Genomic DNA, 26,870 nt, shown 5'->3' on the forward strand with positions numbered 1-26,870 from the left:
TCCTAAACTTACTTACCATCAAATTCTCAAGGTACAAGGTCATAATTGTAACAACACTTTATCACCTCAGAGTTTCTAAAACCATAAATTGAAATTAGGTTCCTTAGCCTAACAATTGGTGTCATCCATACCATTACCCTTTCTAGTTACCAAAACAAGTGCTAAAACCTCCCAATAATGTAGCTTACTCTCACTCTCATACCATACCTCAAGTAGTAATCGATATCACATACTAAAACCAACAAATAATCCTACGATTAACATTTCTCACACGGTAACATATACATTATCAAACTCTCATAGCCCAAGTGATTATGGAAGCCAAACCCAAACTCGGCTACTTAATCAATCCTATATCCTCAAGTCACATCTCACTAACTCTGTAAACATGGTCAACAAGGTACCAACTATACTAAGGAGATAAGGAGTGATGGAGAAACGGTAAAACATTTCCGAAGGGTGCATGAATCTGATAAATTAGGAAACTAAGGAGTCAGACCGTAAAGATAACGGTTGACAAAAATAAGTGGTATTCGAGTTAAGAAGATATCTCGGGAAAGAAGATGATACGTAAAATTTAGCATAAAGACAAGGTTCAACGATCGTTAAAGAGAAGGAAAGGAGAATAGAAGCGGCACAATGAAAGGGTTACCGCTTACTAAACACTCATCAAAGCTTATGATCGATATGATAAGGTTACTTGACTAAGGTGCTCAACAAAGCCCTAAATGTCTACTACATCGTAGGACTAACAAGGATTCCACAATGGTAAGTATTCCTCAACTCAATTGATTCTAAGAGCCAAAATCAATTCACCACACAAATTCATTCGTTACCATCCATGTCCCAAAGTATCTCCTTTACAATTCTCGTCATTGAACTTCACTTACTATGTCATCTCCAAGTACCCTGGCTTGTTTACTCCATCATCTCACCACTTAATACTTCTAGTTTCCGATACCATAAATTGGAATCACATCCTTGAACTCACGAACTATATCGAACAACATTCCACCAAAATTCCCAAATTCAGATATGTTTCATAAGGTCAACAAGGGCTACTCTATACTAGATTTGGTCAACTTAAAAGGTTTAACAAACTAACTAATTCCAAAGTACAATACCAATCCATTAATCAACATCAATGTCCTATTGTATTCCTTTCAAGGCCTACAAGGATTAGGGCTAACTATCATTCCTTTAATTCTCCATAAGAAACATCGAGACTCTCAAATGGAGTAGCTTAGGTTCATTCCATCCTATGTGCTAAGGTAGTACCCATGCTTAATCATCTATAACAAACAAGCTCTCTATAGACATAAATCCCAAGGTATTTATCAATTCACTAAATTCTCATATCAAGCACAACTAACAAGACTAACCAAAGGATCCCAAATTATATTCTCCTATACAACTCAAACCTTAAACAATCAATTTCTCCACTCGTTCACGCCCTCCAATGATACATTCTCTCAAAACTGGGTTCTCTTGAACAAGGGAACTATCCTGCGGTATAAAAGGAAGGTGTCCACATGGACTTTATTATAAGAAGAAAACGAACCTAAGATGAAACGCAAGAAAGAATTGAAAGATAGTTACCTAAGCGAGATAAGAGGAATTTGAAAGACGAATGACCAACGAAAAAGGAAGATTAAGGTAAGATACACTGAATACGAAAAGAAATATCAAGAAAGTGGAAGCATTCTACATTTGGCATAACCAACCTTTAGTGGCACCAAAACTAATAACTAACAATCAACAAACCTAACAATTAACAATCACAAACAGACTACCACATAAAATCCTAATTCTACCCATCCTACCCTTCTCTCAAGTTTATTATTTTAAGGTCAAGTGATTTCTAAGTGGGGTGCACAAACGTGCGTCGAGAGCAATAGGCTCTGATACCAACTGTGACACCCTTAAATCTAGACTTGATTATATACGTAAAATCTACTGAGAAAAAGCTGGTAGGATATGTTTGTAAATGGTTCAACTAGTCCAAAAACCTGCAATTTCAAAAATTTTCTAACTAAACCATTCACAATCAATCCAACTCAAGGAGAGTGTCATAACCCCGCAACAGCTGATAAACTAAATTACATATATAACTAAAGACGCGGAAATATAAGGATACAAACCAAAATAGAAAGGGAGACATATGTCCCTTCAAATTATATACAAACCAAAAGTGTAAAAGGTTTACTAATAAAATAGCCATAGCTAGGTCCAAGGTTCCTTGCTCACTAGCCGTCTGTGACCCCCAACAAAGCATCAACAATAACCTGTCAATCGCATTTTATACAAACACGAAAGCCACAATTCAGTGGGGAGTAACTTCGAGTCCTCCCAGCCACGAATCGTCAAAATTAATGTAACATGTAATGTAACATGTAAACAATTTAATAAACCATTTACTTATCATGTATTCTAACCAATGACCCCTAAACTGACCAAACTAAACTATCATGTGAATCAGATAACAAATTGTAATCCAAACTTTATCAATCAGAACCGGCTTACATCTCACCTATTACAGTTCATAAAATCACCATACAAGAAAGGGCAATATATCAAAGACAGGCATAAGTTCTTAGCACCGTCAATAGTCACTTTGTAACTCAAGTCTATACCACGAGGTAGGGAAGGTAATCGAACCGGTATCTTGGCTCAGCGGTTACTATTAAGAAAACATGGCCAAGAGACAACACAACCCTAGCCTAAAATCTGCGCAGACCTAGACATGCGGATACACACCACCGCACCCAAGACTCACAACTTTTTTTAAAACAAAGTGAAGTGAGTACCCTAAGGACACCACCGAAGGGTCGGCTAGTACTTAAGCGACCCCATACTTTCAAAATAAGTACCGAGGTCATGCCCCAACTTGGATAAACATCCACTAGTCAGGAACACAAAGGCTATCAAGCGGTGAACATATACTCGTCAAAGACTATAAAGACCTATCTATGATGAAGGCCGAAATACTCACCTAGGACCTAGTCACGCTAGTCCCACTTGAATATTTTAGCCCACACCACCCAAGACTCACCACATAAGTCAAGTAAGACACCCACTTAACCTTAAGAGGGCAAAAAGTCCTACTTACCAACATAAATTCTAACATTCTATCATGTGAAAGCTATATAAATGTCTATTTACAAAGATACAATCCCAACAGTTCCTCAATAAGAATTCAATACTAATTTCCAATCCTAGCAATTATAACAATATAAAAGGCTTTAGGGGAAACTAGGGCCATTACTACAAAATAAGAAGCTATTTAAATTCAACTAACTAAATAAGAAACTATTTAAATTCAACTAATTACACATGTGAAATAGAGATATAATAAATGGCCTAAAACAAGAAAAAGGCCGATTATCTAATTCATTCAACCGAATTTTTACCCGCAACCCTGCCTGCGACAGTGCGGGTCAAATTGCGGTGACCAATCACTCAATTAATCGACATCGCATCGATCAAATGGACTAAGGCTCGATTTTCGACAATCAACAAAGCATTACAATTATAGCTATAAAATTCATTTTGTAAACTATCCTAACATGTGATAACTATTAATATAAGCACAATTTTTCCGTTAACATAATATTTGTTACTAGTATGCTTCAATTCAAATTACTACCCTTTTGTTACTTATACTATTCTAATATTAATTAACCCGGAAAGACCAAAATTGCACGAAAACCCGCGAAACAAGCACGGACCGACCCGGGCCAACCATGGGCTAGCCGTGGGCCTACCACGGGCCTGCCACGGCCTGCCGGCTGCTGCTGCCCCATTTCTGCGGACCATTTCTCCTCTTTTTTTTTCATTTTTATACATTATAAGACCGTCTGAAAATTAATTAATCGTCCCCAATTCAATTTTGATAATTTAAACTACCAAAAGGCACAAATTAAGCTTGCATGCAACTAAGTTTAACATGTGAAAAATTACTACCCAAACAAAAATTCACCAAACATACAAAAATCAAAAACATGTGACGATAATTCGTCGAGTAGCTCGAAATATGTTACCTTAAGCTAGAAAAAGAGCAATTAATCCTCAAAACCGAAACCCTAACCACAACTAACCGCTATCCTCTACAAAATACGAGTCACTAAACTCGTCTTCCAATCCTTCACTAAGTCGTAGATCGTGGCGAGGGGATTCCGGAAAGGTAAATTTCGCGAAAAACGGACAAGAAACGAAGATTTTATGGCGATTTATAGCTTGATTTTGGTAAAAATGGTGTTTGCTTTGGGTTTTGCATGTTGAAGACGATGAACAACAACAAAAATCAGAAAATAAAAGGGGAAGGGGGTTTGGTGCGCGTGAAAGGAAGAAAGGAAAGGAAAAAAAATACGTGCGGGATTTTTAGTCGGGATTTTTAACGAGTCGGTTTTGACTCGTTTCAATAATAATTAAATCCGTAAGTCAAACGCAAATTCCGTCAAGTCCAAAGTCTTTAAACACGAGATTACAATAAAATTGAGTATTGACATGACCCATTTCCAAATTCGTTTACCCAACGTTCAAACGAATTGTCATTTTCCCCCCGATACGCCCTTAATTCAAAATAAAAGATTTTACACGGTTTAAACTATTTTTAAACATTTCAAAACTATCAAAATAAATACTTTTCTTCAAAATATAATAAAATTATATTTCTTTAAATTATTTTTACTTTAAATACTTAATTATCACTTTTATTTTGATTAATAAATTATTTCTGGAATATATTAACGGTCCGAAATTTACGGGGCGTTACAAGAGACGCTCGGATTGGTTGGCTTCAAGATGAGCGTCTTGGCATCGGGACGCTCGGATTGGTGGGCAGGGAGACGCTCGGATCCTGGGTCAGGCACTTCTCTTTTCTTCTTTCCTCATCAATCCTCGGGGATCTTGTTGAGGATGCAAGGATTCTTTTATCATTGCCCAATCTACTTTATTATCTACATAAGCCTTCTAGTATCGTCTTCCCTTTGATGCTTGGTCATTGAATTCGATCAATTTAGCTCCATTTTGCCATGAAAATGCAAGGTTTGCACTCCTCTACTACAAAGGAAACAAAACCTCAAAGAATATGCAAAATGGGAAGCTAATAATAGTAAATGACCCAATTATGCACTAAAAAGCATAGGAACGAGGCTAATTCGGGGACTAAATATGCTCAAATATGAGTCACATCAAATATCCCCAAATCGAACCTTTGCTCGTCCCGAGTGAAGAGGTGACAAAAACTAGGTCCCTTATTCAAACTAACCTACTAATATAGCCGATGTGAGACAATTAGCGGGTCTCACTTCGCCCCTTCAATTCACAACAAGACAACCATGAGGTTGCATGCCTTCTTGTTAGGCAAGGTGGGGCTTGCCAAAATGGCGACATATCCAAGCATTAAAGCACATAAAACAAGTAATGGATAAATCTACAAAAATGAATAGCCACTTTCCTCATCTAAGTGGCGGAAATTATCTATAAGGGAAGAAATCTAAGGGTACACATTCCATTATAGATACGGTTTCTTCAAACTACTAAGCCTAGAAGGATACCAATAAATTACCTTCAAGTTGTGTCAAGCTAGGGTACCCTTGTCCTCAATTGTTAAATGCTTTCGTCAAGAGTAGACTCCCTATGGTGTTAGAAACACTAGAGGATTGCGGAATTCCTCTTCTTGCCTAGACAAGAAGAAAGGTCGTCCCCTCTCTACCATGCACAAAAGTGGATACGATGGAAAATCGATCAATAGTATTTGAGTTTCATGTGGGAGTTTGCTTTGTTGTTGTTTTTCCCCCCAATTTGTGGCATTTGACATTTTGAGAACATTTCTTTGCCATTTCTTTTGATGTTTGGCAATTTCAACACTTGACAATTTCAACTTTTTCTTGCATTTCTTTTGAACATTTTCAAAGTCACCCCATTTGTAGTGAGGGTGCTTATTTTTGAAGCATAGGAGTTTTCATTTTTGTTACTCCTCTTTTCTTTTGATGCAATTGCAAACTTTTTGACTTTCATTTCAATTCTTGAACTCAAATTTTGAACAATTTTTGTGCCCATTCCCTTTGATGACAAAAATGTGGTAGAATATGGATGATGGATGGTTGCATGGTTTCAAGGATCACCTTGGAATAAACGGTAGCCAAGGAGTTATCACACCACAAGGTACTCTTGACTAGGCCTTAATCCATGGGTCAAAGGATACTAGCATGACACATCCTAGGGTGTTTTACAAGTATTCTAACAAGCAAAGTCTTAAGAAGAAAAAGTATCTACAAGGGCCTTATATACATTTATCAAGCTTCCCAAATAGATGGTTTCACAACATTTTTTCCTAAATGCAACTATATGCCATGATGCAACTAACATTTATACAACCTAATGTATATGATTCTACCAACTAGTATGCCAGATAATCTAAATGCAATCCTAAATTCACATTGTTTATACCGCATCAATCAAAATAAAGCCACATAGTCATTAACATAAAGAGGAAAAAGGAGATTGGAAAGATCATACCATGCGGTCTTCTATATCCTCATGTATCGGATGTGGCGTAGTCGATCAATGTGAAAAAGGATGAACAAACACAATATACACAAGACTACACTATAAAGGAAAAGAACATGTTTTTGGGTTTTTGAATTTTTCAAAATTTTATGGTTTTTATGATTTATGAAATAAAAAGACATGTTTTTGGATTTTTTCAATTTTTATCATTTTTGTTTTAAAAAGTCATGTTAGAATTCCCCATCCCCACACTAGTATGGGCATTGTCCTCAATGGCCAGTACGATAGGAGATTATGCAATTTATATGAAAATGCATGATTTCTAAACTAAATGCAAACTATATGACATATAAACAAGTGATGCAACTAAACTATACTATATGATGCATGCGTTTTTGTTTTGGTTGGAGAGCATAATTTAGACTAGCTCCCAATGCATATGCATAAACTTCCTCAAACCAAAATAGACATTATTTCTCATGTCAAAAATTGGGGGAGTTCATGCATAAGGATTCTATGAATGAAACTACAATTGTCATTTTGGATTTTGAATGTGGGAACAATAAAAGAAACACCTCAATGGGACCGAGATGTGAGTCCTCTAAATGATTCTAGGACTCAAAATCATGATCAAGATAAAGATTATATGAAAAACAAGAGAAATAAACAAACCTTAAAGGAGGTGCATGAAACTCACAAAGTATTGTGGCATCCTCCCAAGAGCTTGCTAGTCCTCAATCTTCGCCCATGGCGTCATCACTATCATCTCCATCATCATCACCAACTTCTCCACTAGAATCTTCATCAACCTCCATAGATCCGGAGTTATCATAACTTGCACTTGAACTTCCTTCTTCTTCCTCACTACCATCTTCTTTTTCACCTTCTTCATTTTCTTCATTTCCTTCACCTTCTTTTCCACCACTCTCAACAACCACCTCCTCTTCATCCAAGCTAACACCCCTAGAAGCACTAGAAAATAAGACTTCCCTATCCACCCAATTAGGCAAAGAACAAGATGGGTCAAGAAGTCCTTGCCTAGCTAGATGTAAGAGAGGCGGATATTATGCTCTATAAGCATCGACTCTATCCTCACAGGCTTGCTTGTGCATTTGTTGCATCAAAAGAGTCAAGTAATCATTCCCCGTCTTAACATTTTTGGGTTGAAACTCATGGTAGGTGAATGGGTAGGGTGGAGTGATAATAGAGGAGGAGGGCTCGGCAATAACCTCCCTTTGGTGTTGTATAATGTACTCGGCTTCCTCGGAGAGTAGGAGAAGGTAGTTTGGCCTATGGACATTTAATCGGCAAATTCTGTTCGGTAAAGTGAAGGATTTGGCATCTTTTGTTAACCACCCAAATTTGTTGTCAAGAATGTATGGACAGCAGGGGGCCCACGGGGGCGCTTGGGAGAGAAGAGAAACAAGCGTTTGCATTTTTGTTGGAGTCGCCACCAATTTTTATGGGAAATTGGAACCATTCGAATACCTCGCGTCATGTCAAGACACAAAGTAGTGACATGAACACTAAGCAATCATTACCCTTAGCATTCTATGTCTAGAATGACTCTCGTGGATGCCAATGAACACGGGTGTTCACGGAGATCTGGAGTAAGGGGTGAGGGTACGTATTAGGAAGCTCTTTTGATCGAACACCTAATCCCGCCCGCCTCGATAGCGGCCTCTACTAATGATTAGGGAAGTTATTCGTACTCGATATATCGTCGATTGTATGCATGCAATGCAACATCTAAGTTTTAATCCTAGCATGTGAGAACTAATACTAAGTCGGTAGACAATTAATTTAGCATACAATTTAGGTCGAAGTAGGATTTAATGCTCAATTACATGTGAGAACATTCAAATGATACAAGAAACAATGATAAATACAATAAAAGAAAATTACAATAAAAGAATTACAATAATTACATTGGATTAGGCGATTTATGTCGAAAATACCTTTAAAATGGATGTTTAGAGAAAAAAAATAAAAGAAAGAAATTACGAACAGATCAGAAGGTGATAATACGATTAATAGTTAATTATACGTAAGCTAATTAAACTAAGTCAAGGCAACCGCGGAGTTCAGGGACAAAATTCAACCCGGAACAGGCGCAGCAGAGCTGCGTCCTTTGGAATAGGCGCAGCAGACGCTGCGTCTGTTCCTGACCTGAATTCTGGCTGTGAAGCCGGAATTGCGTGTTGTTAATACTCATTGGTGAATTTAACGATGGGTTAAATTATTTACTCGGATGAAAGTGATTAGTAGGTTATTTACATGTGATTAATGAGTCATGAAAACGATAAACATGGATGAGACGGAGATAAGATGGATTATTTACATGAACGAATGATTGATTAGTGACATAGGTGAACTAAATAGGTTAAATATGACAAATTAATAACGAATTAATGATGAACATGCGATGAATGTGACAAAAGACAGATTAAAATATATCAAAGACGAATTCCAGAAACTCAATATGAACAAATCGAACTTCTATAACCCGGATTGAGTTTAATGACGAAAATCCGCAAATATTGGATTATAAGGGATTTAAGTCGAATTTAATGACGAATTAAACGTGTTAATGATGATGAATAATATACATGTGAAATATATGCTATTATGACGAAGAATTAACAATCAAACGAATAAACAAATAAGAATATGACGAATTACAGAGGACGAAGGAAGAAGAAAGGAAGCAGGAACTGTGGCAGCCTCACGAAGAGGCGCAGCAGGTACTGCGCTCCTTCGAAGAGGCGCAGCAGTTGCTGCGTCCTTTCTCGACGATTAGTCTTCTGGAAATCCATAAAAAAGAGGTTTTAAAGCACGGTTTAGAAATCGGTTTTAAGAGGTATATTCGACATAAACCTTACAATTGTGATACATTAATTAAAATACAATAAATAAAAGAGAGATTTACACCCTCAGACTTACATGTTGACGAAACGAGAAGGACTAAGATATCGATTAGTGATGCTCGACGCGAATGCAAAGAAAGTGCCCTCGTAAGAGGAAAACGATTAGATTAATTAAGTTGATTGATGTGTAGTTGGTCAAATTGGTCGGTCATGCAAACGAGGCTGGTACTCAGAAGGATCCGAGCTTACGTGGTTGAAAGATCAAGCACGTAGACGCCAAAAAGTAAGAACAAAAGTCTAGAATGCAAAGGGAGAAGAGAAAGGTGGACACTCGCGTGAGAAATATGAGGAGCGAAGGCTCCTATTTATACTAATCACGTGGAGGAAATAGGGTTTCAGAGACTCTTTGGAAGTGAATCTCGGAAAGATATGAAAAAGATACGAGAAACTACGCAGAATAGGACCTGGGAAGAGGCGCAGCAAGCACTGCGTCTCTTGGAAGAGGCGCAGCACCTGCTGCGTCTGTTCCCAAGTGGTTTCCTCCTGCGGAAGAAAGATTTCCGTGTTTTAGTTATGGAAGGATGGAATAATTTGGTTTTCCTTAATACTTTATATGAATATTACGGGAAATTGTTTGCCAAAAAATTAAGATTGTGAAAGATTTATAAAATATGGAATAGAAATATCCGGAACATTCCAGAACATTCCGACTTGGGATTGAACGATTATCAGAAAATGGAGACGGTTTTAGACTCGGACTCCAAATATACTCTAATTACTGTCAAAATGACCGTATCGGCACGTAGATGAAAACTAAGAGGTAGATATTAATATTTGAGCAATCACTTGACGATAAACTTATGAATTGTCATAAATCGTGCCGCGTACCAAACATGCGGCCCAATCATCACCGGGTGGTTTGCGAGAGGTGCAGAAATGAGGTATCTACAGAGCCCCCACTTTGACTGAGGCTTGGACAAGGCGAAAGTCAAAGTATAGCCATCAGGTCAATCGAAGATTACAACCTGACGACTATGGCGACGCGAGGCGGCTCAAGGGGTCTGAGCCAAGGACCTGTCATCAGGAACATTTTAGAGTCTGTCGACTATCAGGGAGGGTCGTTTAAAGTCCATTAGACTACGTAAGGAGGCTCGCCAGCCATAAGAAGAGACCATACCTGAGACTTCTTTTCGAAATGCTTCCGGAGGTGCATGGGAGCTAAGGAGCGAAGATCAAGCGTGAGGGCTAAAATAAAGTGAGTAGCAGGACACAGACGGGAACTGCTGAGAGAAAACTGCTTGGGTAGTCTTTGAGAAAAAGGGCAAAGAGCAGGACACAGGCGGGAACTGCTGAGGAGAAATCTGCTTGGGTAGACGTTAATCTCCATATCGTGAGAGGGAAAGTATATCCGCTTACTCTCGTGAAGGTGTGTCGAAACACCTGTGAAGGAATAAATGCTCTTTGCGACGAGCAAAGGTCTTGGAAGCAATAAATGATGTGTAACTGTCTGCTGCTGGCTTGGTAAGTGCGGACCGGAACGAAAGATAATCGTCAAAAGGACCAAAAGGATAAAATAGCATCGGCGAAGAGGCGCACCAAAGATGTGCCCACAAATAACGAACTCATAACGAATTTTTGAAAATTCGTATGGAGGGAACACAAGGAAGAGGCGCAGCAAGAGCTGCATCTCTTGGAAGAGGCGCAGCGCCTGCTGCGTCTGTTCCCCAAAGTGCATTTTCTGCGTAAAAACGCGATAATCAGAAGGTTCATTTCATTATTTCGAAACACAATTCCTTCAATTTCTCTCTCAAAAATCAATCATTTCTGCCAAGGTTTGATCCAAAAGCTTGCATCAATCATGACTAATCGAGGTACGTGTCTCATTTTTGCATTAATCTTCTGTTTTTGTCGAATTTTGGATGAAAAAATTAGGGTTCATGACCCAATTGATCGAAAATTTGGGGCTTTCCCCCCAAATGCATTTGCTTTGTCAAATTGACATTAGAAATGGATAATTGGTAGCATAAGGAACATAACCATGTATTTATCTTGAATCTTCGTTGAGTTTTTGAGCCTTTGAGTGAAATTTGAGACGGTTTCACAGCTGAACCGTAAATTGCTTCGAAAATAATCTTAGGACTGCCCATTTGCGATGAAACCTGATATTTGGGACCCTTGGATGATGGGTAAACTTTCTATCATCTCGGAATTTTGGTTTGTGACAGCTTTTTCAGGACACTTTCTAAGGCATAATCGCCATTATAACGAAATGCTGCCGAAATTTCGACTCGAACCCGGAACTAGGCTTCAAATTAGGCTTGACTTGACCCAAATTACCATATGAGTGATCGGGTTTGTGAGAGTTTGGCCAAAGACGGCTAGAAAAGAGCGGTTTCAGAGCTTCTAAAGGCTCGAAAATCCCTTAACCAAGGCTTGTCGTCATGCGACGCGGCCTAAATTTGCTTTAATGTCACAGGTGATGTGGCTTCTACTTCTGGGAGAGCTCCCATGGAGATAGACACTGCTGCTGTCGAGGAGGCTCTAGAGCAGGCCTTCACCGCCGCGGTGATGGGCTGCCAAGACGAGGTCCACGAGGAGGAGGTCTGGCGAGGAGGAGGAGGCCCCGAGACGGGCCAACGTTGGACGAGGAGGTCGTCGGTGAGAGGAGCTCTGCGTGGCCGAGACTTGGGAGAGTAGGCACCTGCTGTGGGCTGCCGAGGGTCACCTGTCCTACAGGACGGTGAAGAGTTTGGTAAATAGGAATTCACTACTCATCACTCATCTTCTCTCGTTTCATTTGCTCATATCTTTTCCAATTTTCATTCAAAACTAAAGAAAGCTTTTGTTTCAAATCACAATAGGAGGCCGGGAACATCAGGTCATTCTCGGGCTATACGACAGCGATGGAGTGCTACGAGCGGCTGTCGGCAGAGGAGCGCGCCATGATCGAGCGCGGAGCGTTCGGTTCTTTGGTGCAGGCCTGGAGGGATATCGCGAAGAAGAAGCTGCGGGCTAACCTTAGCCTGGTCCGCGCTTTCTTGAACCGATACTGGGATACGACTTCCACGTTTCACATGTCTTTTGGTGAGGTGCGAGTCACTCTGGAGGACTACGACATGATTTATGGTCTGCCGTGTGGGACCGAGGAGGTGGAGTGGCCAGAGACTGCCATGAGGGCGGACTCGGCTGAGGCGAGGAGACTGATTGGCTGGAACTTGTCGCCAAAGGTCGTCACAGTGCCGGGCTTGGTGCCCAGCTCCTACGTTCGAGACTACTTTGTGGGAAAGATCCCGGCGCTGGTGATGATTGACGGGAGGGAGACGGCTCCTCCTCCCCGTACAGCTGAGCAGAGGGCTCGTTTGTGGCTTTGGTGGTTTCTGTCTTCGATTTACCTCGGAGACAAGGGAGAGAGGCTGTCGATGAAGCTTCTTCCCTTCCTTTCTGACCTGAGCTCCCTAGAGCGTTGGGACCGGGTCACTGCTGGCTTTGCGGTCCTCATTTGCTTCATGAGGGCCATGGTTCGTCCGGAGTTGATGGAGAAGGGGACTTCTCCTGGTGCTGTCGGACCTGGACTACTGCTGGAGGTATGAACCTTCATTGAGGCTTGAAATGAATTCCTTTCTTTGTCAAATCGCGAATGATCGTTATTGACTATCTTGTTTCACAGGCGTGGGTGTACTCCTACTTCCCGGGCCTCGCGCCCAAGAGGACAGAGCCGCTGGAGAAGGCCTATCCCGTTGTGAGGGATTGGGTGATGTGTAGGACGAGGAACAAGCGTTCCTCTCACGACGTTTACCGGCGGGTCGTGAACGCTCTTCAGCTGGACAGCGTAAGCATCTCACTTATATTCATTCGCTTCTTCATTGTTTTTAATCGATCATAGGAATGATCCTTGTTTGTCTTATCACAGTGGGTGCCCAGACCTTGGGCGGAGTATGCCGGAGCGCCTCCTTTTGTGGCTGAGGTCCTTCGACCCAGGAGCTCGAGCCGGCTGCTGCTGAGGACGTCGATGGGTCCTGTGTGGTACTTGGGCGAGCGCTTGGCTCGTCAGTGCTCTCGGGACGTGTTGACGGTTCCCATCGATCGTCCTAGGATGATGTTCAGGGAGCCTTCGAGGCGAGAGAGGAGGCGACTTGGCCGCGTCGGCGGTGACGCCCTCCTTCTTCCTGGCGAGGACTACTCGGCGTTCCTCTACGGGAGGTTGGCGTACTGGCCGGTAGTGGTGAGCATCTTTACTCTTCTTCTTTACTTGATTTTTTGAGAACTTATGATGAAAGATCATCGATTAATGAGAAATATTTGGCTTCACAGGAGGTTAAGGCGGCGGGCATCGAGCCCCCAGAGTACCCCGAGACCCTCAAGTATACTGACGCGACCGAGAGGACGACGATCTCCGAGCTGCGTGACTTTGACGTGGCTGTGACGGATGCTGGCCTGGACGACTGGCAGCATCTGATTCGGAGGGTGAGCCTCTGACTTGTATAAGTTTTGTGTAAGAACACGTTTGATTGAACTTTATTAAATTTATTGTGAACTTCCTTTTGAAAATGCAGGTTGCGCCGTCTCGGTTCGTGGCGCTATGGAGGGTGGCCAACCGGCTGGGAGCTACTGCCGTCGAGGGACTTATCGGCAGTCGAGGTCGTCAGGTATGAACCTTATGCTTATTTCATTTTTGATTTTTAATTTCTTAGTAATTGCTTGGACTGATTTGACACGATTGACATGAGCCAATTTTTTTGTTGTTTACAGGGGGACCGCGAGCTGGAGCGAGAGTTGACCCAGTCTCAGGAGGAGACAACTCACTTGTTGAGGGAGCTCGAGGTTCGGGACGCCCAGATTGCCGCTCTTGCGACAAGAGTTGCGAAGCTCGAGGGCGACCAGCAGTAGCTTTGCTTTGTTTTTGTTGTAGACTTGCACATTTGTACATTTTGGACCTTGATTTTGGACATTTTTGGACTTTTGTTTGGGGCGAGAGCCCCTAGTTTGCTGTACATTTCCTTGTATGGTGTATATAAGATGGCCTGAGAGCCTTTGCTGCTGGGTTGTGTTGCTTGTGTCTGCAGGTTAGCTTTGAACAGGTTTGGTAGATGACGGTTTACGCCGTCATGCTGCCGAAATTTACATAGAAATCACGCACGGCATTCATTTGTATATACATATGGCCTTAATTAGCGCGAAATGAAAGACTCGAAAGAAATGCAAAAAATGCAAAAAATTTGCTGGAAATGATCGGACGGTAGGGAGGGTTACCCCTAAAAAAAAGAAAAATAGATATCTATAAGTTAGAAATGTAGAAATGGAATTAAGAAATTGAAATTAATATATAAATATTGAAATTCGGTAAATTGAAAATTATTTTCTAAAGTAAATGAGAAATGTAAATGAATTAAAACAAAAATTATTTCCTAAAATGAAAATGAAAATTATTTCCTAAAATGAAAATGTGCACGTGTGGTAAAATGGCGAAAATGTCGATGTCGCTTCGAAATTCGTGCCTTGCGGAATTAGGAATCCTGAAACATGGTAATTTTCGCGTATTTACCAAAATAATAACCCGTAGGAATAGGAAATTATTCGTCATGGAATTAGGAAAGATCCAACGCGGAAAATCACAGAAGTGAAGCTGAGGAAGAGGCGCAGCGGGTGCTGCGCCTGTTCCCATGGTGTTCTGCTCTGGCTGATTTTTGGAAACAGAAATTAGTATAAATAAAAACGCGGATGGAGCTTTTATTCACATAATTCTTCCGTCTCTTCTTCGTCTTATTACATAAAATTCTCAAAAGAAACTTTTCATCATGAATACTTTGGAGATTCGCTTGAAGGAATAGGTCAACGAATTTTCGAACATGGAAAAGTATGATATGGGTGCCTATAACCTTGGATCATTATTGAGTTTGAGGCTAATCAAGGTTGTTAAACCATTCTTGGATGCTTGTCTTGATTATTGGGACCCGAATTATCACGTTTTTGCGTTCCCTGGAGGCGACATTTGCCCATTTCCTGAAGAAATTGCTGCGGTTGGTGGGTGGGATCCCGAACATTTGCCTGCCATTCCTTCTACTTCGCAAGGGTACAAGAGCAAATTTAGAGATTTGCTTGGGTTGACTAGACTTGAGGTAGACCGACTAGTTACCTCGAAAGGAGCGAGTGATGCGTGTCTTTTATATAAGGTTTTCACCTCATTTTTACACGCATTTCTGTGCTTTTTATGTAGCATCTGGCTACAAATACCCCCGAATATTCTACTTTGGTCCGTTCATTGTAATTTGCAGGAATTGACCGAGGAGGAGTTAAATCGAGCCTTAATTGTCCCAATTGCACGCATTCATGGGAGATATGGAGCCGGAGCTTAGAAATCTTACACTTGGAGGACGCATGAGCTGAGTAAAGGAAGAAATTCAAGTCCTGACGTGCCTATGTAGCTCGATCGAGTGGTTTACTGCTCGATCGAATGCTTTATACACTCAAGACTGGTCGATCGACCAGTTTAAGGAGTCGATCGAGGAGGTTCAACAAGCAGTGCTCGATCGAGAGGTAGTTCTAGCTCGATCGAGTGACTTGGCGTTCGATCGAGTAATCTTTCTACTCGATCGAAGGGTTTTCGTGTGCTTTTGGTTTTTTTCCGCCTAATCTTTTATGGGCTTTTGTAATCAGCCCATAGACTAGGTTTAAGACAATTTTTGCAGTATAAGACTGAGGGGAACATCACGTTACTCCCATCTCTTCACGACGTACATTTATTTGTTATTCCCATGTTCTTTTTGGATTTCTATTCTCTACATTTGTCACTCGGATTCGGTATTATCAATCTAATTTATTTCTTACTCATTTTTACTGCTTTAATTCCTTTTTCCCTTTGCTTATTAATTGTTTAATCAATCTCTTAATAGTTGTTCATCATGCTTAGTTTTAATTATTTGGTTATGGTAATTGTTAATCCGCCGATTATGAGTAGCTAATTTCCTATGCTAAGACTATAGGGGATCCATGATTTGAAGGGAGAGTAATCGATTCACTAGGTTAATACCAGTACCGTCCTTGTTGTTTAAGTGCTACATATAATTGTAATTGCCTAATTGAGTCGACGCAATTAGACCCTTATTCTTAGTGGACCTTGACCTGGACCGAAAGGTTGGAAGAGGGAGACTAGTAGCGAACAATAGAGTATTGCAAAAGAGGCGAAAGTTAAACTGTTTACACTTTAGGGTGAATCAAGGACCGAAAGGTGACGTTCGCTACCCCTTAGACCGTACTGTATTGACCCGAGACCTAGATTACTCGACCAGATGATTATGGTGAACCGTTGTCTTAGCTATTCTCTTTTATCTGTTAAACTTCTTCTTTTTATTTCTCTTTCCCTTATTCTGTAATACCCCGTATTTTATATAATATAATTAATTAAACGGATATTATTATATATAATTATTATACATATTATTTTATTAATTATGTCGGGATAATAGTTGAGTCGAGTTAATTGTTTAGTCGTGTTGACATCGTAAAGGCGAGTTGTTGCATAAGTTATTTGAGACGGGTTTATATGGTATTCGAGACGTGAGCTAAACCATTTACCCTCGACCCATTTGGGTTTACCCAATATCATGTTAACCCAATTGACCCAACACCATTTTCTAACCTAAGTTTTAACCTAATGTTTTTACCCTAGCTATACACGACACACACCTCACCCGCCTCCCTCACTTCACCAGCCGAGATCTCAACCTTCACACAAAACGAGAGAGAGAGAGAGAGCCTGGGTTGTTGACGGCGCAGCAAGGAAGGGCAGGGGCTATTGACGACGACCTAGGGTGGCCCTGGTGGCTGTTTTGGTGGCGGTAAAGGTAAGAACTCAACCCCTTTTTCCTCTGTTTTGTATTTATGCCGCGGGTTGTTGGTTGTTTAGTGTCTAAGGGAGGTGTTCACGGTGGTTGCGGATGGGGTATAGGTAATGGGTGGTTGGAGTCGCTCCTGTTGGTGGTGGTTGGGTGGTTTATAGGTGGTGGAAATGGCGGCAGGAGGTGTTGTCGACAGGGGTTGACACACAGGTTAACTGGCGGGTTTTCAGACGGGTTTAGAGTGGCTAGGTTTGGGGTGGCACCACCGTGGACTCGGGGGAGGTCGAAGTGGTGGTGCCACGGTGTCTGGGATCGTGGGCTGACGGCGAGCACACGGTGGTAGTTGGGCAGGGATATGGTGTTGGTTGCGGTGGAGGAAAGGAGAGAAACAGGGGGGTTTGGTGATGATGCACGGTGAACCACGCCAGTTGCCAGCCCTGGTTCGACTCGCCGGCGACGATCGACCAGCCGGTGGTGGTTGTTGGTGGCGGGGTTGAAGTGGGTGTTGGGGCTGGTGGTTGACACGGCCTCACGGTGGCCTGTGGTGGTGCGTGGATGAGTGCGAAGGGGTACGGGCTGTTTTGGTGGTTCGAAACGGTTTTTATTGATTTAATTGTTATATTTCGTATCGGGTCGTATTTTAAATTAATTAGTTAATTCCCGAGTCTTCTAAATAATTAATTAATGTAATTTCCGAATTAGTTAATATAATTAGAAATGGATTTTGAGTCGGGTTTGTTAAAAGGGAAAAGTTTCTATATCGGGAAAGTTTCTATTTTTAGTAATTTCTATTTTGGGAACGGGAGTAGTTAAGTAATTGGTTATCATTTCATTATATTTCAGAGGGCGAATTATTGTGGATTATCACCGAGCTTCCGACTATTTGACTGCAGTTCTGAGGTAGGGAAATACACTTGACTTACCGGTGTTGTTAAATTGTGTTGAGTTGTTGTGTTACATGTGACCGAGCTGTGATCGATGACTTGTGCGTGGTTGTAATTTATGTTATGATTCATATACTGGAGTGTGGTTGACAGAACTGTTCGTGTTGATTATGTTATTTCATTATTTTGATAGCTGGCATGATTTCATTCATTGATATACACATCATGTTGCATTGATTACTGTTGAGCATGTCATATGCATTGGAGTTGGAGGATGGTGTAGGAGTGACGATGTTGAGATACGATGTGGATGGTGATAAGGCCCAGGCGGGTTCTGCAGGACTTGCCCTGGTGTCCTCAGCTGCGAGCTGGCAGATCGGCTACGGTCGATATATATAGTCTACCGGGGATCGGTATGGCTGGGTTGTCCGGGTTATGAGATATGAGAAAGGAGATATGAGATGTGTGTGATGAGTTGAGATGGAGATGGAGGTGACGGAGTATCATGCATATCATATTTTATTGTTTTATTGTTTTCCCTACTCAACCTCGTGGTTGACCCTGTGTATTCGTGAACACCTGTGATGAACCGTTTTATGGGGAGCAGACTTGACAGGTTTAAGAGATAGGACGGGAGCTGGATGGGCGTGAGACATTGGATCAGACGACTTAGTGCTAGATCATCATCTAGAAGACTTCACTTTTATTTATGTCAGTTCTTGTAATTTAATTTGAGAAGAGAATTTGTAATAATTGAGTTAAAATATTATATAAATTGCCTTGGAGTTTTATTTGTTACTCACTACCTCGGGAAACCGAGATGGTAACACCGTCATTTATCTGAGGAGTCCTAGTTCAGGCCCTTAAATAAACGGGGGTGTTACAAAGTGGTATCAGAGCGAACGATCCTCAGGCCTAAACCAATGAACCCAATGAACGTAGGATGTGTCAAAATAAAATGAACCCCTGGGAATAAACTGTTAGGAGCTCACAGTGCGGTTAAGAAGGCGCCCTTAATGCGCGCTCTTTTGCCCTCTCAGTTTTGAACCAGGCAACCCAAGAGAAAACGAGTGAATGGGGTAGTTAGAAGGAAAACCTTGGATATAAGCGAGTTGATGTATACCTTGAGACCTAGTGCTGAAATTATGATATTTATCTGGATGGATAATCAATGAAGCGTTGGATTGCGGTAATCGTGAGCATGAGAATAATTGCGAATTTATGATATTTATCTGGATGGATGTGAATGACGTGTTGATAGTGCTATTATGTCTGGTAATGTGTGGTTATGTGATCCCAAAGCCATGCTAGTATAGTATCGTGATAGTAATGAGAGACACCATTGAATTGCTTGTTTTTAGTCGTAGCAATCGTGATTAGATGTAAGGGGTAGGTCGGGAGGCGAAGGGACTTCTATGGGTTAGATGTTTACGTAAATACAAAACTGTGAGATTTAAGTTAGGATGAGTTAGTACCGATAGTATGGTTGTAAGAGTTTGGAACATGGAAAATGAATGATTTAGTGTTGAAATCCGTTTTGTTTGATTTTACTCTGTAATTGATCTTGCTGTCATTTCCTTCCTGTTAATTTTCTACGGATGAAAATTTTATGAGAAATAGCCTCGTGAGTTAGTGTTCTTTTGGCGTTGGTTTCATGCTCATAGGGTATACGGATTAAGAGTAATAAATGTTTTAGTGGGCTGTGGTAGGGAAGTTCCTGTGCAGTGATGTGTTGACCGACGATTTTGTAAAAATCCTCATTCAATTTGTGTAAATGGTTTTTGCACAATTCCAACTCCATCGACTAGAGGTTTCGCATACGTTTTCAAATTGATCAGCCACTAAAATTCTTGATGTCTCTATATTAAAAGGTAAGCCTTGCGAATTGACCCAAGTTTCGGACCAATTGCTGTCACATACTTGTTTGGACCAACTGAGTTGTAAAATTCTTTAAAAAAAAAATGGAATTCTTGAACTTTCGACCTCATTCCTTTTATCACAAATTATTAACTCTCTGTAGGTTATGAAAAGTAATCTAACTCAAGTTTTCGTTGAACGGTTATTTATTCGTGATTTTTTTTGGAAGTTACCACGTGAATCATAACTTTTAAAATGTAAATTCTATGTTGAGTTTTCATACAGTTGTTCGATTATTTCATAGCCTTATTAATGTGATCTTATAATGTTTTGTATGACGATAGTAGCACGCATGTTCAGTAGTTATATATCTTAACAAGTGATAATTTAAAACTTAGTTGATAACATTGTTGGCATGATAGCATGAGTAAAATTGGATAGCTTAATTTGATTCTTAATCGAGGGTGAAATGTGTATACGAGTCCAGTTGTTTGCATACTTTGTATACATTTGGCATGATGTAATGTCTCTGGGTGTACATCTTATTTGCATAGTGGTCAGGTATATATATATAAATACAAAACTATATGGTCATATCTTGGTAAGTTGATAGCGTTAAAAGTTAATTGACTGTTCTAACATACACGCATGAATAATTATAATAATTAGGTCTAAATGTCTACACATGAATGGTAGTAATGGTTATGCCTAAATATTACCACATGTAGGATGTCATCTGAGTCCTAAGGTCCTTTATGTGAGTCTGTGTGCCTATAGTTATACTTATTGCCTTCATTGTATTAAATTATTTCAGTCGAACCTAAAACCTATAACATGATAATAAACAGTGTTGTTATTTTTGTTATTGAATATGTTCGTTATAACAATGTCGTAAAGCACTAAAGTGATTCTTGCAAATGCATGGGTATGATATAAAGGAAACTGTTTGGTATAACACAACAATTGGCATATTTATATTCTCGTGTCGTTACTATCAATTATATTAACATGAAGATTGTTATGATAACTATGTTGACAATTATAATAGGATAACCCTTTGATGATTCACATGATATGCATTGGTTTAAATGATAGTCGTTATAGTTACATTTAATTGAGTCTACGGGTTGCCTAAGTATTTAAGTCGCACAAATCAGTGAAGTTTCCAAGTTGCTAATCTTTTACTATAGCTAGAATTCTACAAAGTACACGATGGTGAATGTATGTTAAACTATTTATGCGATATCGGTTGTTTTGCTGAAAATGAGTGGTACTAAGTTGCTGGACACAATTGAACGATATGGTTGCTATGATGTCAAACACATGTGTGATATGGAAGTAGTGTTGTGTTGGCATGGATCATATGTTGTTACTTTTATTAGCGAATATGTTTCAGAATTTATATCAAACAAGTTGGCCAATTCGTGTTGTATGTCTGATGAGTAAAAAGGTTTTGATTACGTGTTATGTTTTCTATGGTTTCGAGGTGTTTAAGTAATGCTCATGTACCACATATTTTAATACTCCTGGTGATTTAATAGTAGCAGATCGTTCAATTATTCGGAATTGGTAACGGTTTTGACTTGGGAGTGGAATTTGGTGGGGTCAATGTAGATTGTATGCTGGTTTACGTGTATTCTTGCAGTTGATATTTCTAAAATGATTGTTCTCTGGTAGATAATGCGAATTGTGATGATCTTGAATTGACCAAAACCCTGGTATTACAACAGTTACCCTGAAAACTTGTCATAGATCTTTCGCGCACTTAAACCTTGAGGATGAATCCCTTGTCCTAACACCCTTGTGTCTAAATTTGTTAACCTTCCATTTTGTAGGATGGATCCCTACAGTGTACACCCGCAAGACTGTTACATGTCACTTGATGCTGACTTTAATGAGCATTGTGAGAGACTTTGCGCTGCCATGGACATGTATGGCCATAATGGGCACCCTGAGTATTTAACTAATACTCAGTTAAGAGCGTATACCCTTATCGATTCTATTCCTGACTCTGGCATACTAAAGGACAGCAAACGATTTTATATGAGAGAGTTGACCACCCATTGCCTGAGGCTTTTCCGTGACCCCAATTACTGCGGCGGGGCCAAATACCCGCCCGAGCATACCTTTGACTTCATAGCAGGCGACCTGAGACGCGAATTTTACGCTAACGTACCTGATGCCGAAAGTACGACTGAACCACCCATGCCAGACTTCGGGGAAGAGGTGAACCAGAAAGGGAATGACATAGAAGTCACCAGAAACAGAGGAAGCGCGACCTAAGGACCGTTAGGTTAGGGCTAGTAACACCATGATCGGTCTGTTGTGAAACCGTGTAAACCTTTGGTTCCTTCTTGTTGTTATTTTAGTTCGATGTTGTGTTCTAAGTCAAGCATGAACTAAGTAATAAGTGATACTTGTTGACACTCAGTTAATTTCATAATAAAACCTTGTTTTCAACTTTAATGTTGCTGCGCAATCTTTTGGTCATGTGTTCTTTTCTGATTACATGTTGTTGACAGTGTTTTGTTACATTGGAATATGAAAGTTGAGAAGAGGTTACGAGGACGTAACCATGTTTTTAGTTGGGTAGGATTGTAAAATCTTAAGGTTTATGTTCCACTTGTGTATAGATTGTGGTGTTGATCAAGTTGTAGATCGTAGTTTGTTCAAGCTGATGTTTCGCTGATGTTTCGTTGCGTGGTACCCATACAAATGAGTTCTCTATGTTGTGTAATTAAACTGCTGCTGTTATGGCGCTCTGATAGTTGCACGAGTTCATGAGTGGTGATAGATTTGCATGAAGTAAGTTCTGGGACGTAACTTTCTTTTTAGGAGGGTAGAATGTAACATACCGTTTCACCCGCTTAAGTTCATGAGATCTGGTACTAGGAAATCTGTTTTGGTAACCACGGTGGTACTTGGAGGTTCGGTGGATGAGCGAACTTCGGGACGAAGTTCATTTTAAGGGGAGAAGACTGTAATACCCCGTATTTTATATAATATAATTAATTAAACGGATATTATTATATATAATTATTATACATATTATTTTATTAATTATGTCGGGATAATAGTTGAGTCGAGTTAATTGTTTAGTCGTGTTGACATCGTAAAGGCGAGTTGTTGCATAAGTTATTTGAGACGGGTTTATATGGTATTCGAGACGTGAGCTAAACCATTTACCCTCGACCCATTTGGGTTTACCCAATATCATGTTAACCCAATTAACCCAACACCATTTTCTAACCTAAGTTTTAACCTAATGTTTTTACCCTAGCTATACACGACACACACCTCACCCGCCTCCCTCACTTCACCAGCCGAGATCTCAACCTTCACACAAAACGAGAGAGAGAGAGAGAGCCTGGGTTGTTGACGGCGCAGCAAGGAAGGGCAGGGGCTATTGACGACGACCTAGGGTGGCCCTGGTGGCTGTTTTGGTGGCGGTAAAGGTAAGAACTCAACCCCTTTTTCCTCTGTTTTGTATTTATGCCGCGGGTTGTTGGTTGTTTAGTGTCTAAGGGAGGTGTTCACGGTGGTTGCGGATGGGGTATAGGTAATGGGTGGTTGGAGTCGCTCCTGTTGGTGGTGGTTGGGTGGTTTATAGGTGGTGGAAATGGCGGCAGGAGGTGTTGTCGACAGGGGTTGACACACAGGTTAACTGGCGGGTTTTCAGACGGGTTTAGAGTGGCTAGGTTTGGGGTGGCACCACCGTGGACTCGGGGGAGGTCGAAGTGGTGGTGCCACGGTGTCTGGGATCGTGGGCTGACGGCGAGCAAAGACGGTGGTAGTTGGGCAGGGATATGGTGTTGGTTGCGGTGGAGGAAAGGAGAGAAACAGGGGGGTTTGGTGATGATGCACGGTGAACCACGCCAGTTGCCAGCCCTGGTTCGACTCGCCGGCGGCAGTCGACCAGGCTGGTGGTGGTTGTTGGTGGCGGGGTTGAAGTGGGTGTTGGGGCTGGTGGTTGACACGGCCTCACGGTGGCCTGTGGTGGTGCGTGGATGAGTGCGAAGGGGTACGGGCTGTTTTGGTGGTTCGAAACGGTTTTTATTGATTTAATTGTTATATTTCGTATCGGGTCGTATTTTAAATTAATTAGTTAATTCCCGAGTCTTCTAAATAATTAATTAATGTAATTTCCGAATTAGTTAATATAATTAGAAATGGATTTTGAGTCGGGTTTGTTAAAAGGGAAAAGTTTCTATATCGGGAAAGTTTCTATTTTTAGTAATTTCTATTTTGGGAACGGGAGTAGTTAAGTAATTGGTTATCATTTCATTATATTTCAGAGGGCGAATTATTGTGGATTATCACCGAGCTTCCGACTATTTGACTGCAGTTCTGAGGTAGGGAAATACACTTGACTTACCTAAGTGTTGTTAAATTGTGTTGAGTTGTTGTGTTACATATGACCGAGCTGTGATCGATGACTTGTGCGTGGTTGTAATTTATGTTATGATTCATATACTTTGGAGTGTGGTTGATGAAACTGTTCGTGTTGATTATGTTATTTCATTATTTTGATAGCTGGCATGATTTCATTCATTGATATACACATCATGTTGCATTGATTACTGTTGAGCATGTCATATGCATTGGAGTTGGAGGATGGTGTAGGAGTGACGATGTTGAGATACGATGTGGATGGTGATAAGGCCCAGGCGGGTTCTGCAGGACTTGCCCTGGTGTCCTCAGCTGCGAGCTGGCAGATCGGCTACGGTCGATATATATAGTCTACCGGGGATCGGTATGGCTGGGTTGTCCGAGTTATGAGATATGAGAAAGGAGATATGAGATGTGTGTGATGAGTTGAGATGGAGATGGAGGTGACGGAGTATCATGCATATCATATTTTATTGTTTTATTGTTTTCCCTACTCAACCTCGTGGTTGACCCTGTGTATTCGTGAACACCTGTGATGAACCGTTTTATGGGGAGCAGACTTGACAGGTTTAAGAGATAGGACGGGAGCTGGATGGGCGTGAGACATTGGATCAGACGACTTAGTGCTAGATCATCATCTAGAAGACTTCACTTTTATTTATGTCAGTTCTTGTAATTTAATTTGAGAAGAGAATTTGTAATAATTGAGTTAAAATATTATATAAATTGCCTTGGAGTTTTATTTGTTACTCACTACCTCGGGAAACCGAGATGGTAACACCGTCATTTATCTGAGGAGTCCTAGTTCAGGCCCTTAAATAAACGGGGGTGTTACATATTCTCTTAGTTTAGAAATCACCTTTTATAAACCCCCAAATTGGTTACTTAGACGAACTTAAATTCAGTTGACAAATTCCTACCTCTCTGTGGATTCGACCCGACTTCCCTAGCTATATTAGTTAGTTAGAACCAGTTGGTTATTTTTGACAGGTACGCGATAGACGTGTCAAATTTTCCAGTAATCTAGGTCTAAGGTCAATACAGTACGGTCTAAGGGGTAGCGAACGTCACCTTTCGGTCCTTGATTCACCCTAAAGTGTAAACAGTTTAACTTTCGCCCTCGCTGCAATACTCTATTGTTCGCTACTAGTCTCCCTCTTCCAACCTTTCGGTCCAGGTCAAGGTCCACTAAGAATAAGGGTCTAATTGCGTCGACTCAATTAGGCAATTACAATTATATGTAGCACTTAAACAACAAGGACGGTACTGGTATTAACCTAGTGAATCGATTACTCTCCCTTCAAATCATGGATCCCCTATAGTCTTAGCATAGGAAATTAGCTACTCATAATCGGCGGATTAACAATTACCATAACCAAATAATTAAAACTAAGCATGATGAACAACTATTAAGAGATTGATTAAACAATTAATAAGCAAAGGGAAAAAGGAATTAAAGCAGTAAATATGAGTAAGAAATAAATTAGATTGATAATACCGAATCCGAGTGACAAATGTAGAGAATAGAAATCCAAAGAACAGTAACAGGAATAACAGTCGAAATGTACGTCGTGAAGAGATGGGAGTAACGTGATGTTCCCCTCAGTCTTATACTGCAAAAATTGTCTTAAACCTAATCTATGGGCTGATTACAAAAGCCCATAAAAGATTAGGCGGAAAAAAACCAAAAGCACACGAAAACCCTTCGATCGAGTAGAAAGATTACTCGATCGAACGCCAAGTCACTCGATCGAGCTAGAACTACCTCTCGATCGAGCACTGCTTGCTGAACCTCCTCGATCGACTCCTTAAACTGGTTGATCGACCAGTCTTGAGTGTGTAAAGCATTCGATCGAGCAGTAAACCACTCGATCGAGCTACATAGGCACGTCAGGACTTGAATTTCTTCCTTTACTCAGCTCATGCGTCCTCCAAGTGTAAGATTTCTAAGCTCCGGCTCCTTATCTCCCATGAATGCGTGCAATTGGGACAATTAAGGCTCGATTTAACTCCTCCTCGGTCAATTCCTGCAAACTACAATAAACGGACCAAAGTAGAATATTCGGGGGTATTTGTAGTCAGATGCTACATAAAAAGCACAGAAATGCGTGTAAAAATGAGGTGAAAACCTTATATAAAAGACACGCATCAAATCTCCCCAAACCAAACCTTTGCTTGTCCCCAAGCAAATAGGAATGCAACTAAGGGTGAACAATGGAACGGGACCAACGCATCAGCTACAAATCATCCACTAGAACCAATTTAATGCAACAAAATGACAAAGTGGCAACTGAAAAGTGCAAACGAGTTAAATTAATATTTCAAGCTTACTGAACCGTCGACCTTGCAAGACTCAAAGATGTCGGACTCTCACGGGTCGCTCGTCACTCAAAATCAGGCACAAGGTGAGTATATATGTGAAAGATAGGAAAAAAACAAGACACTCACCTAACTCGACCTATAAGAACATGCATGCAATTAACATGAAAAAAAGTTTCTGCAACCGTACATATGCATTCCAACCA

This window comes from Silene latifolia, chromosome 11 (assembly GCF_048544455.1).
Source record: "Silene latifolia isolate original U9 population chromosome 11, ASM4854445v1, whole genome shotgun sequence".
NCBI lineage: Eukaryota > Viridiplantae > Streptophyta > Magnoliopsida > Caryophyllales > Caryophyllaceae > Silene > Silene latifolia.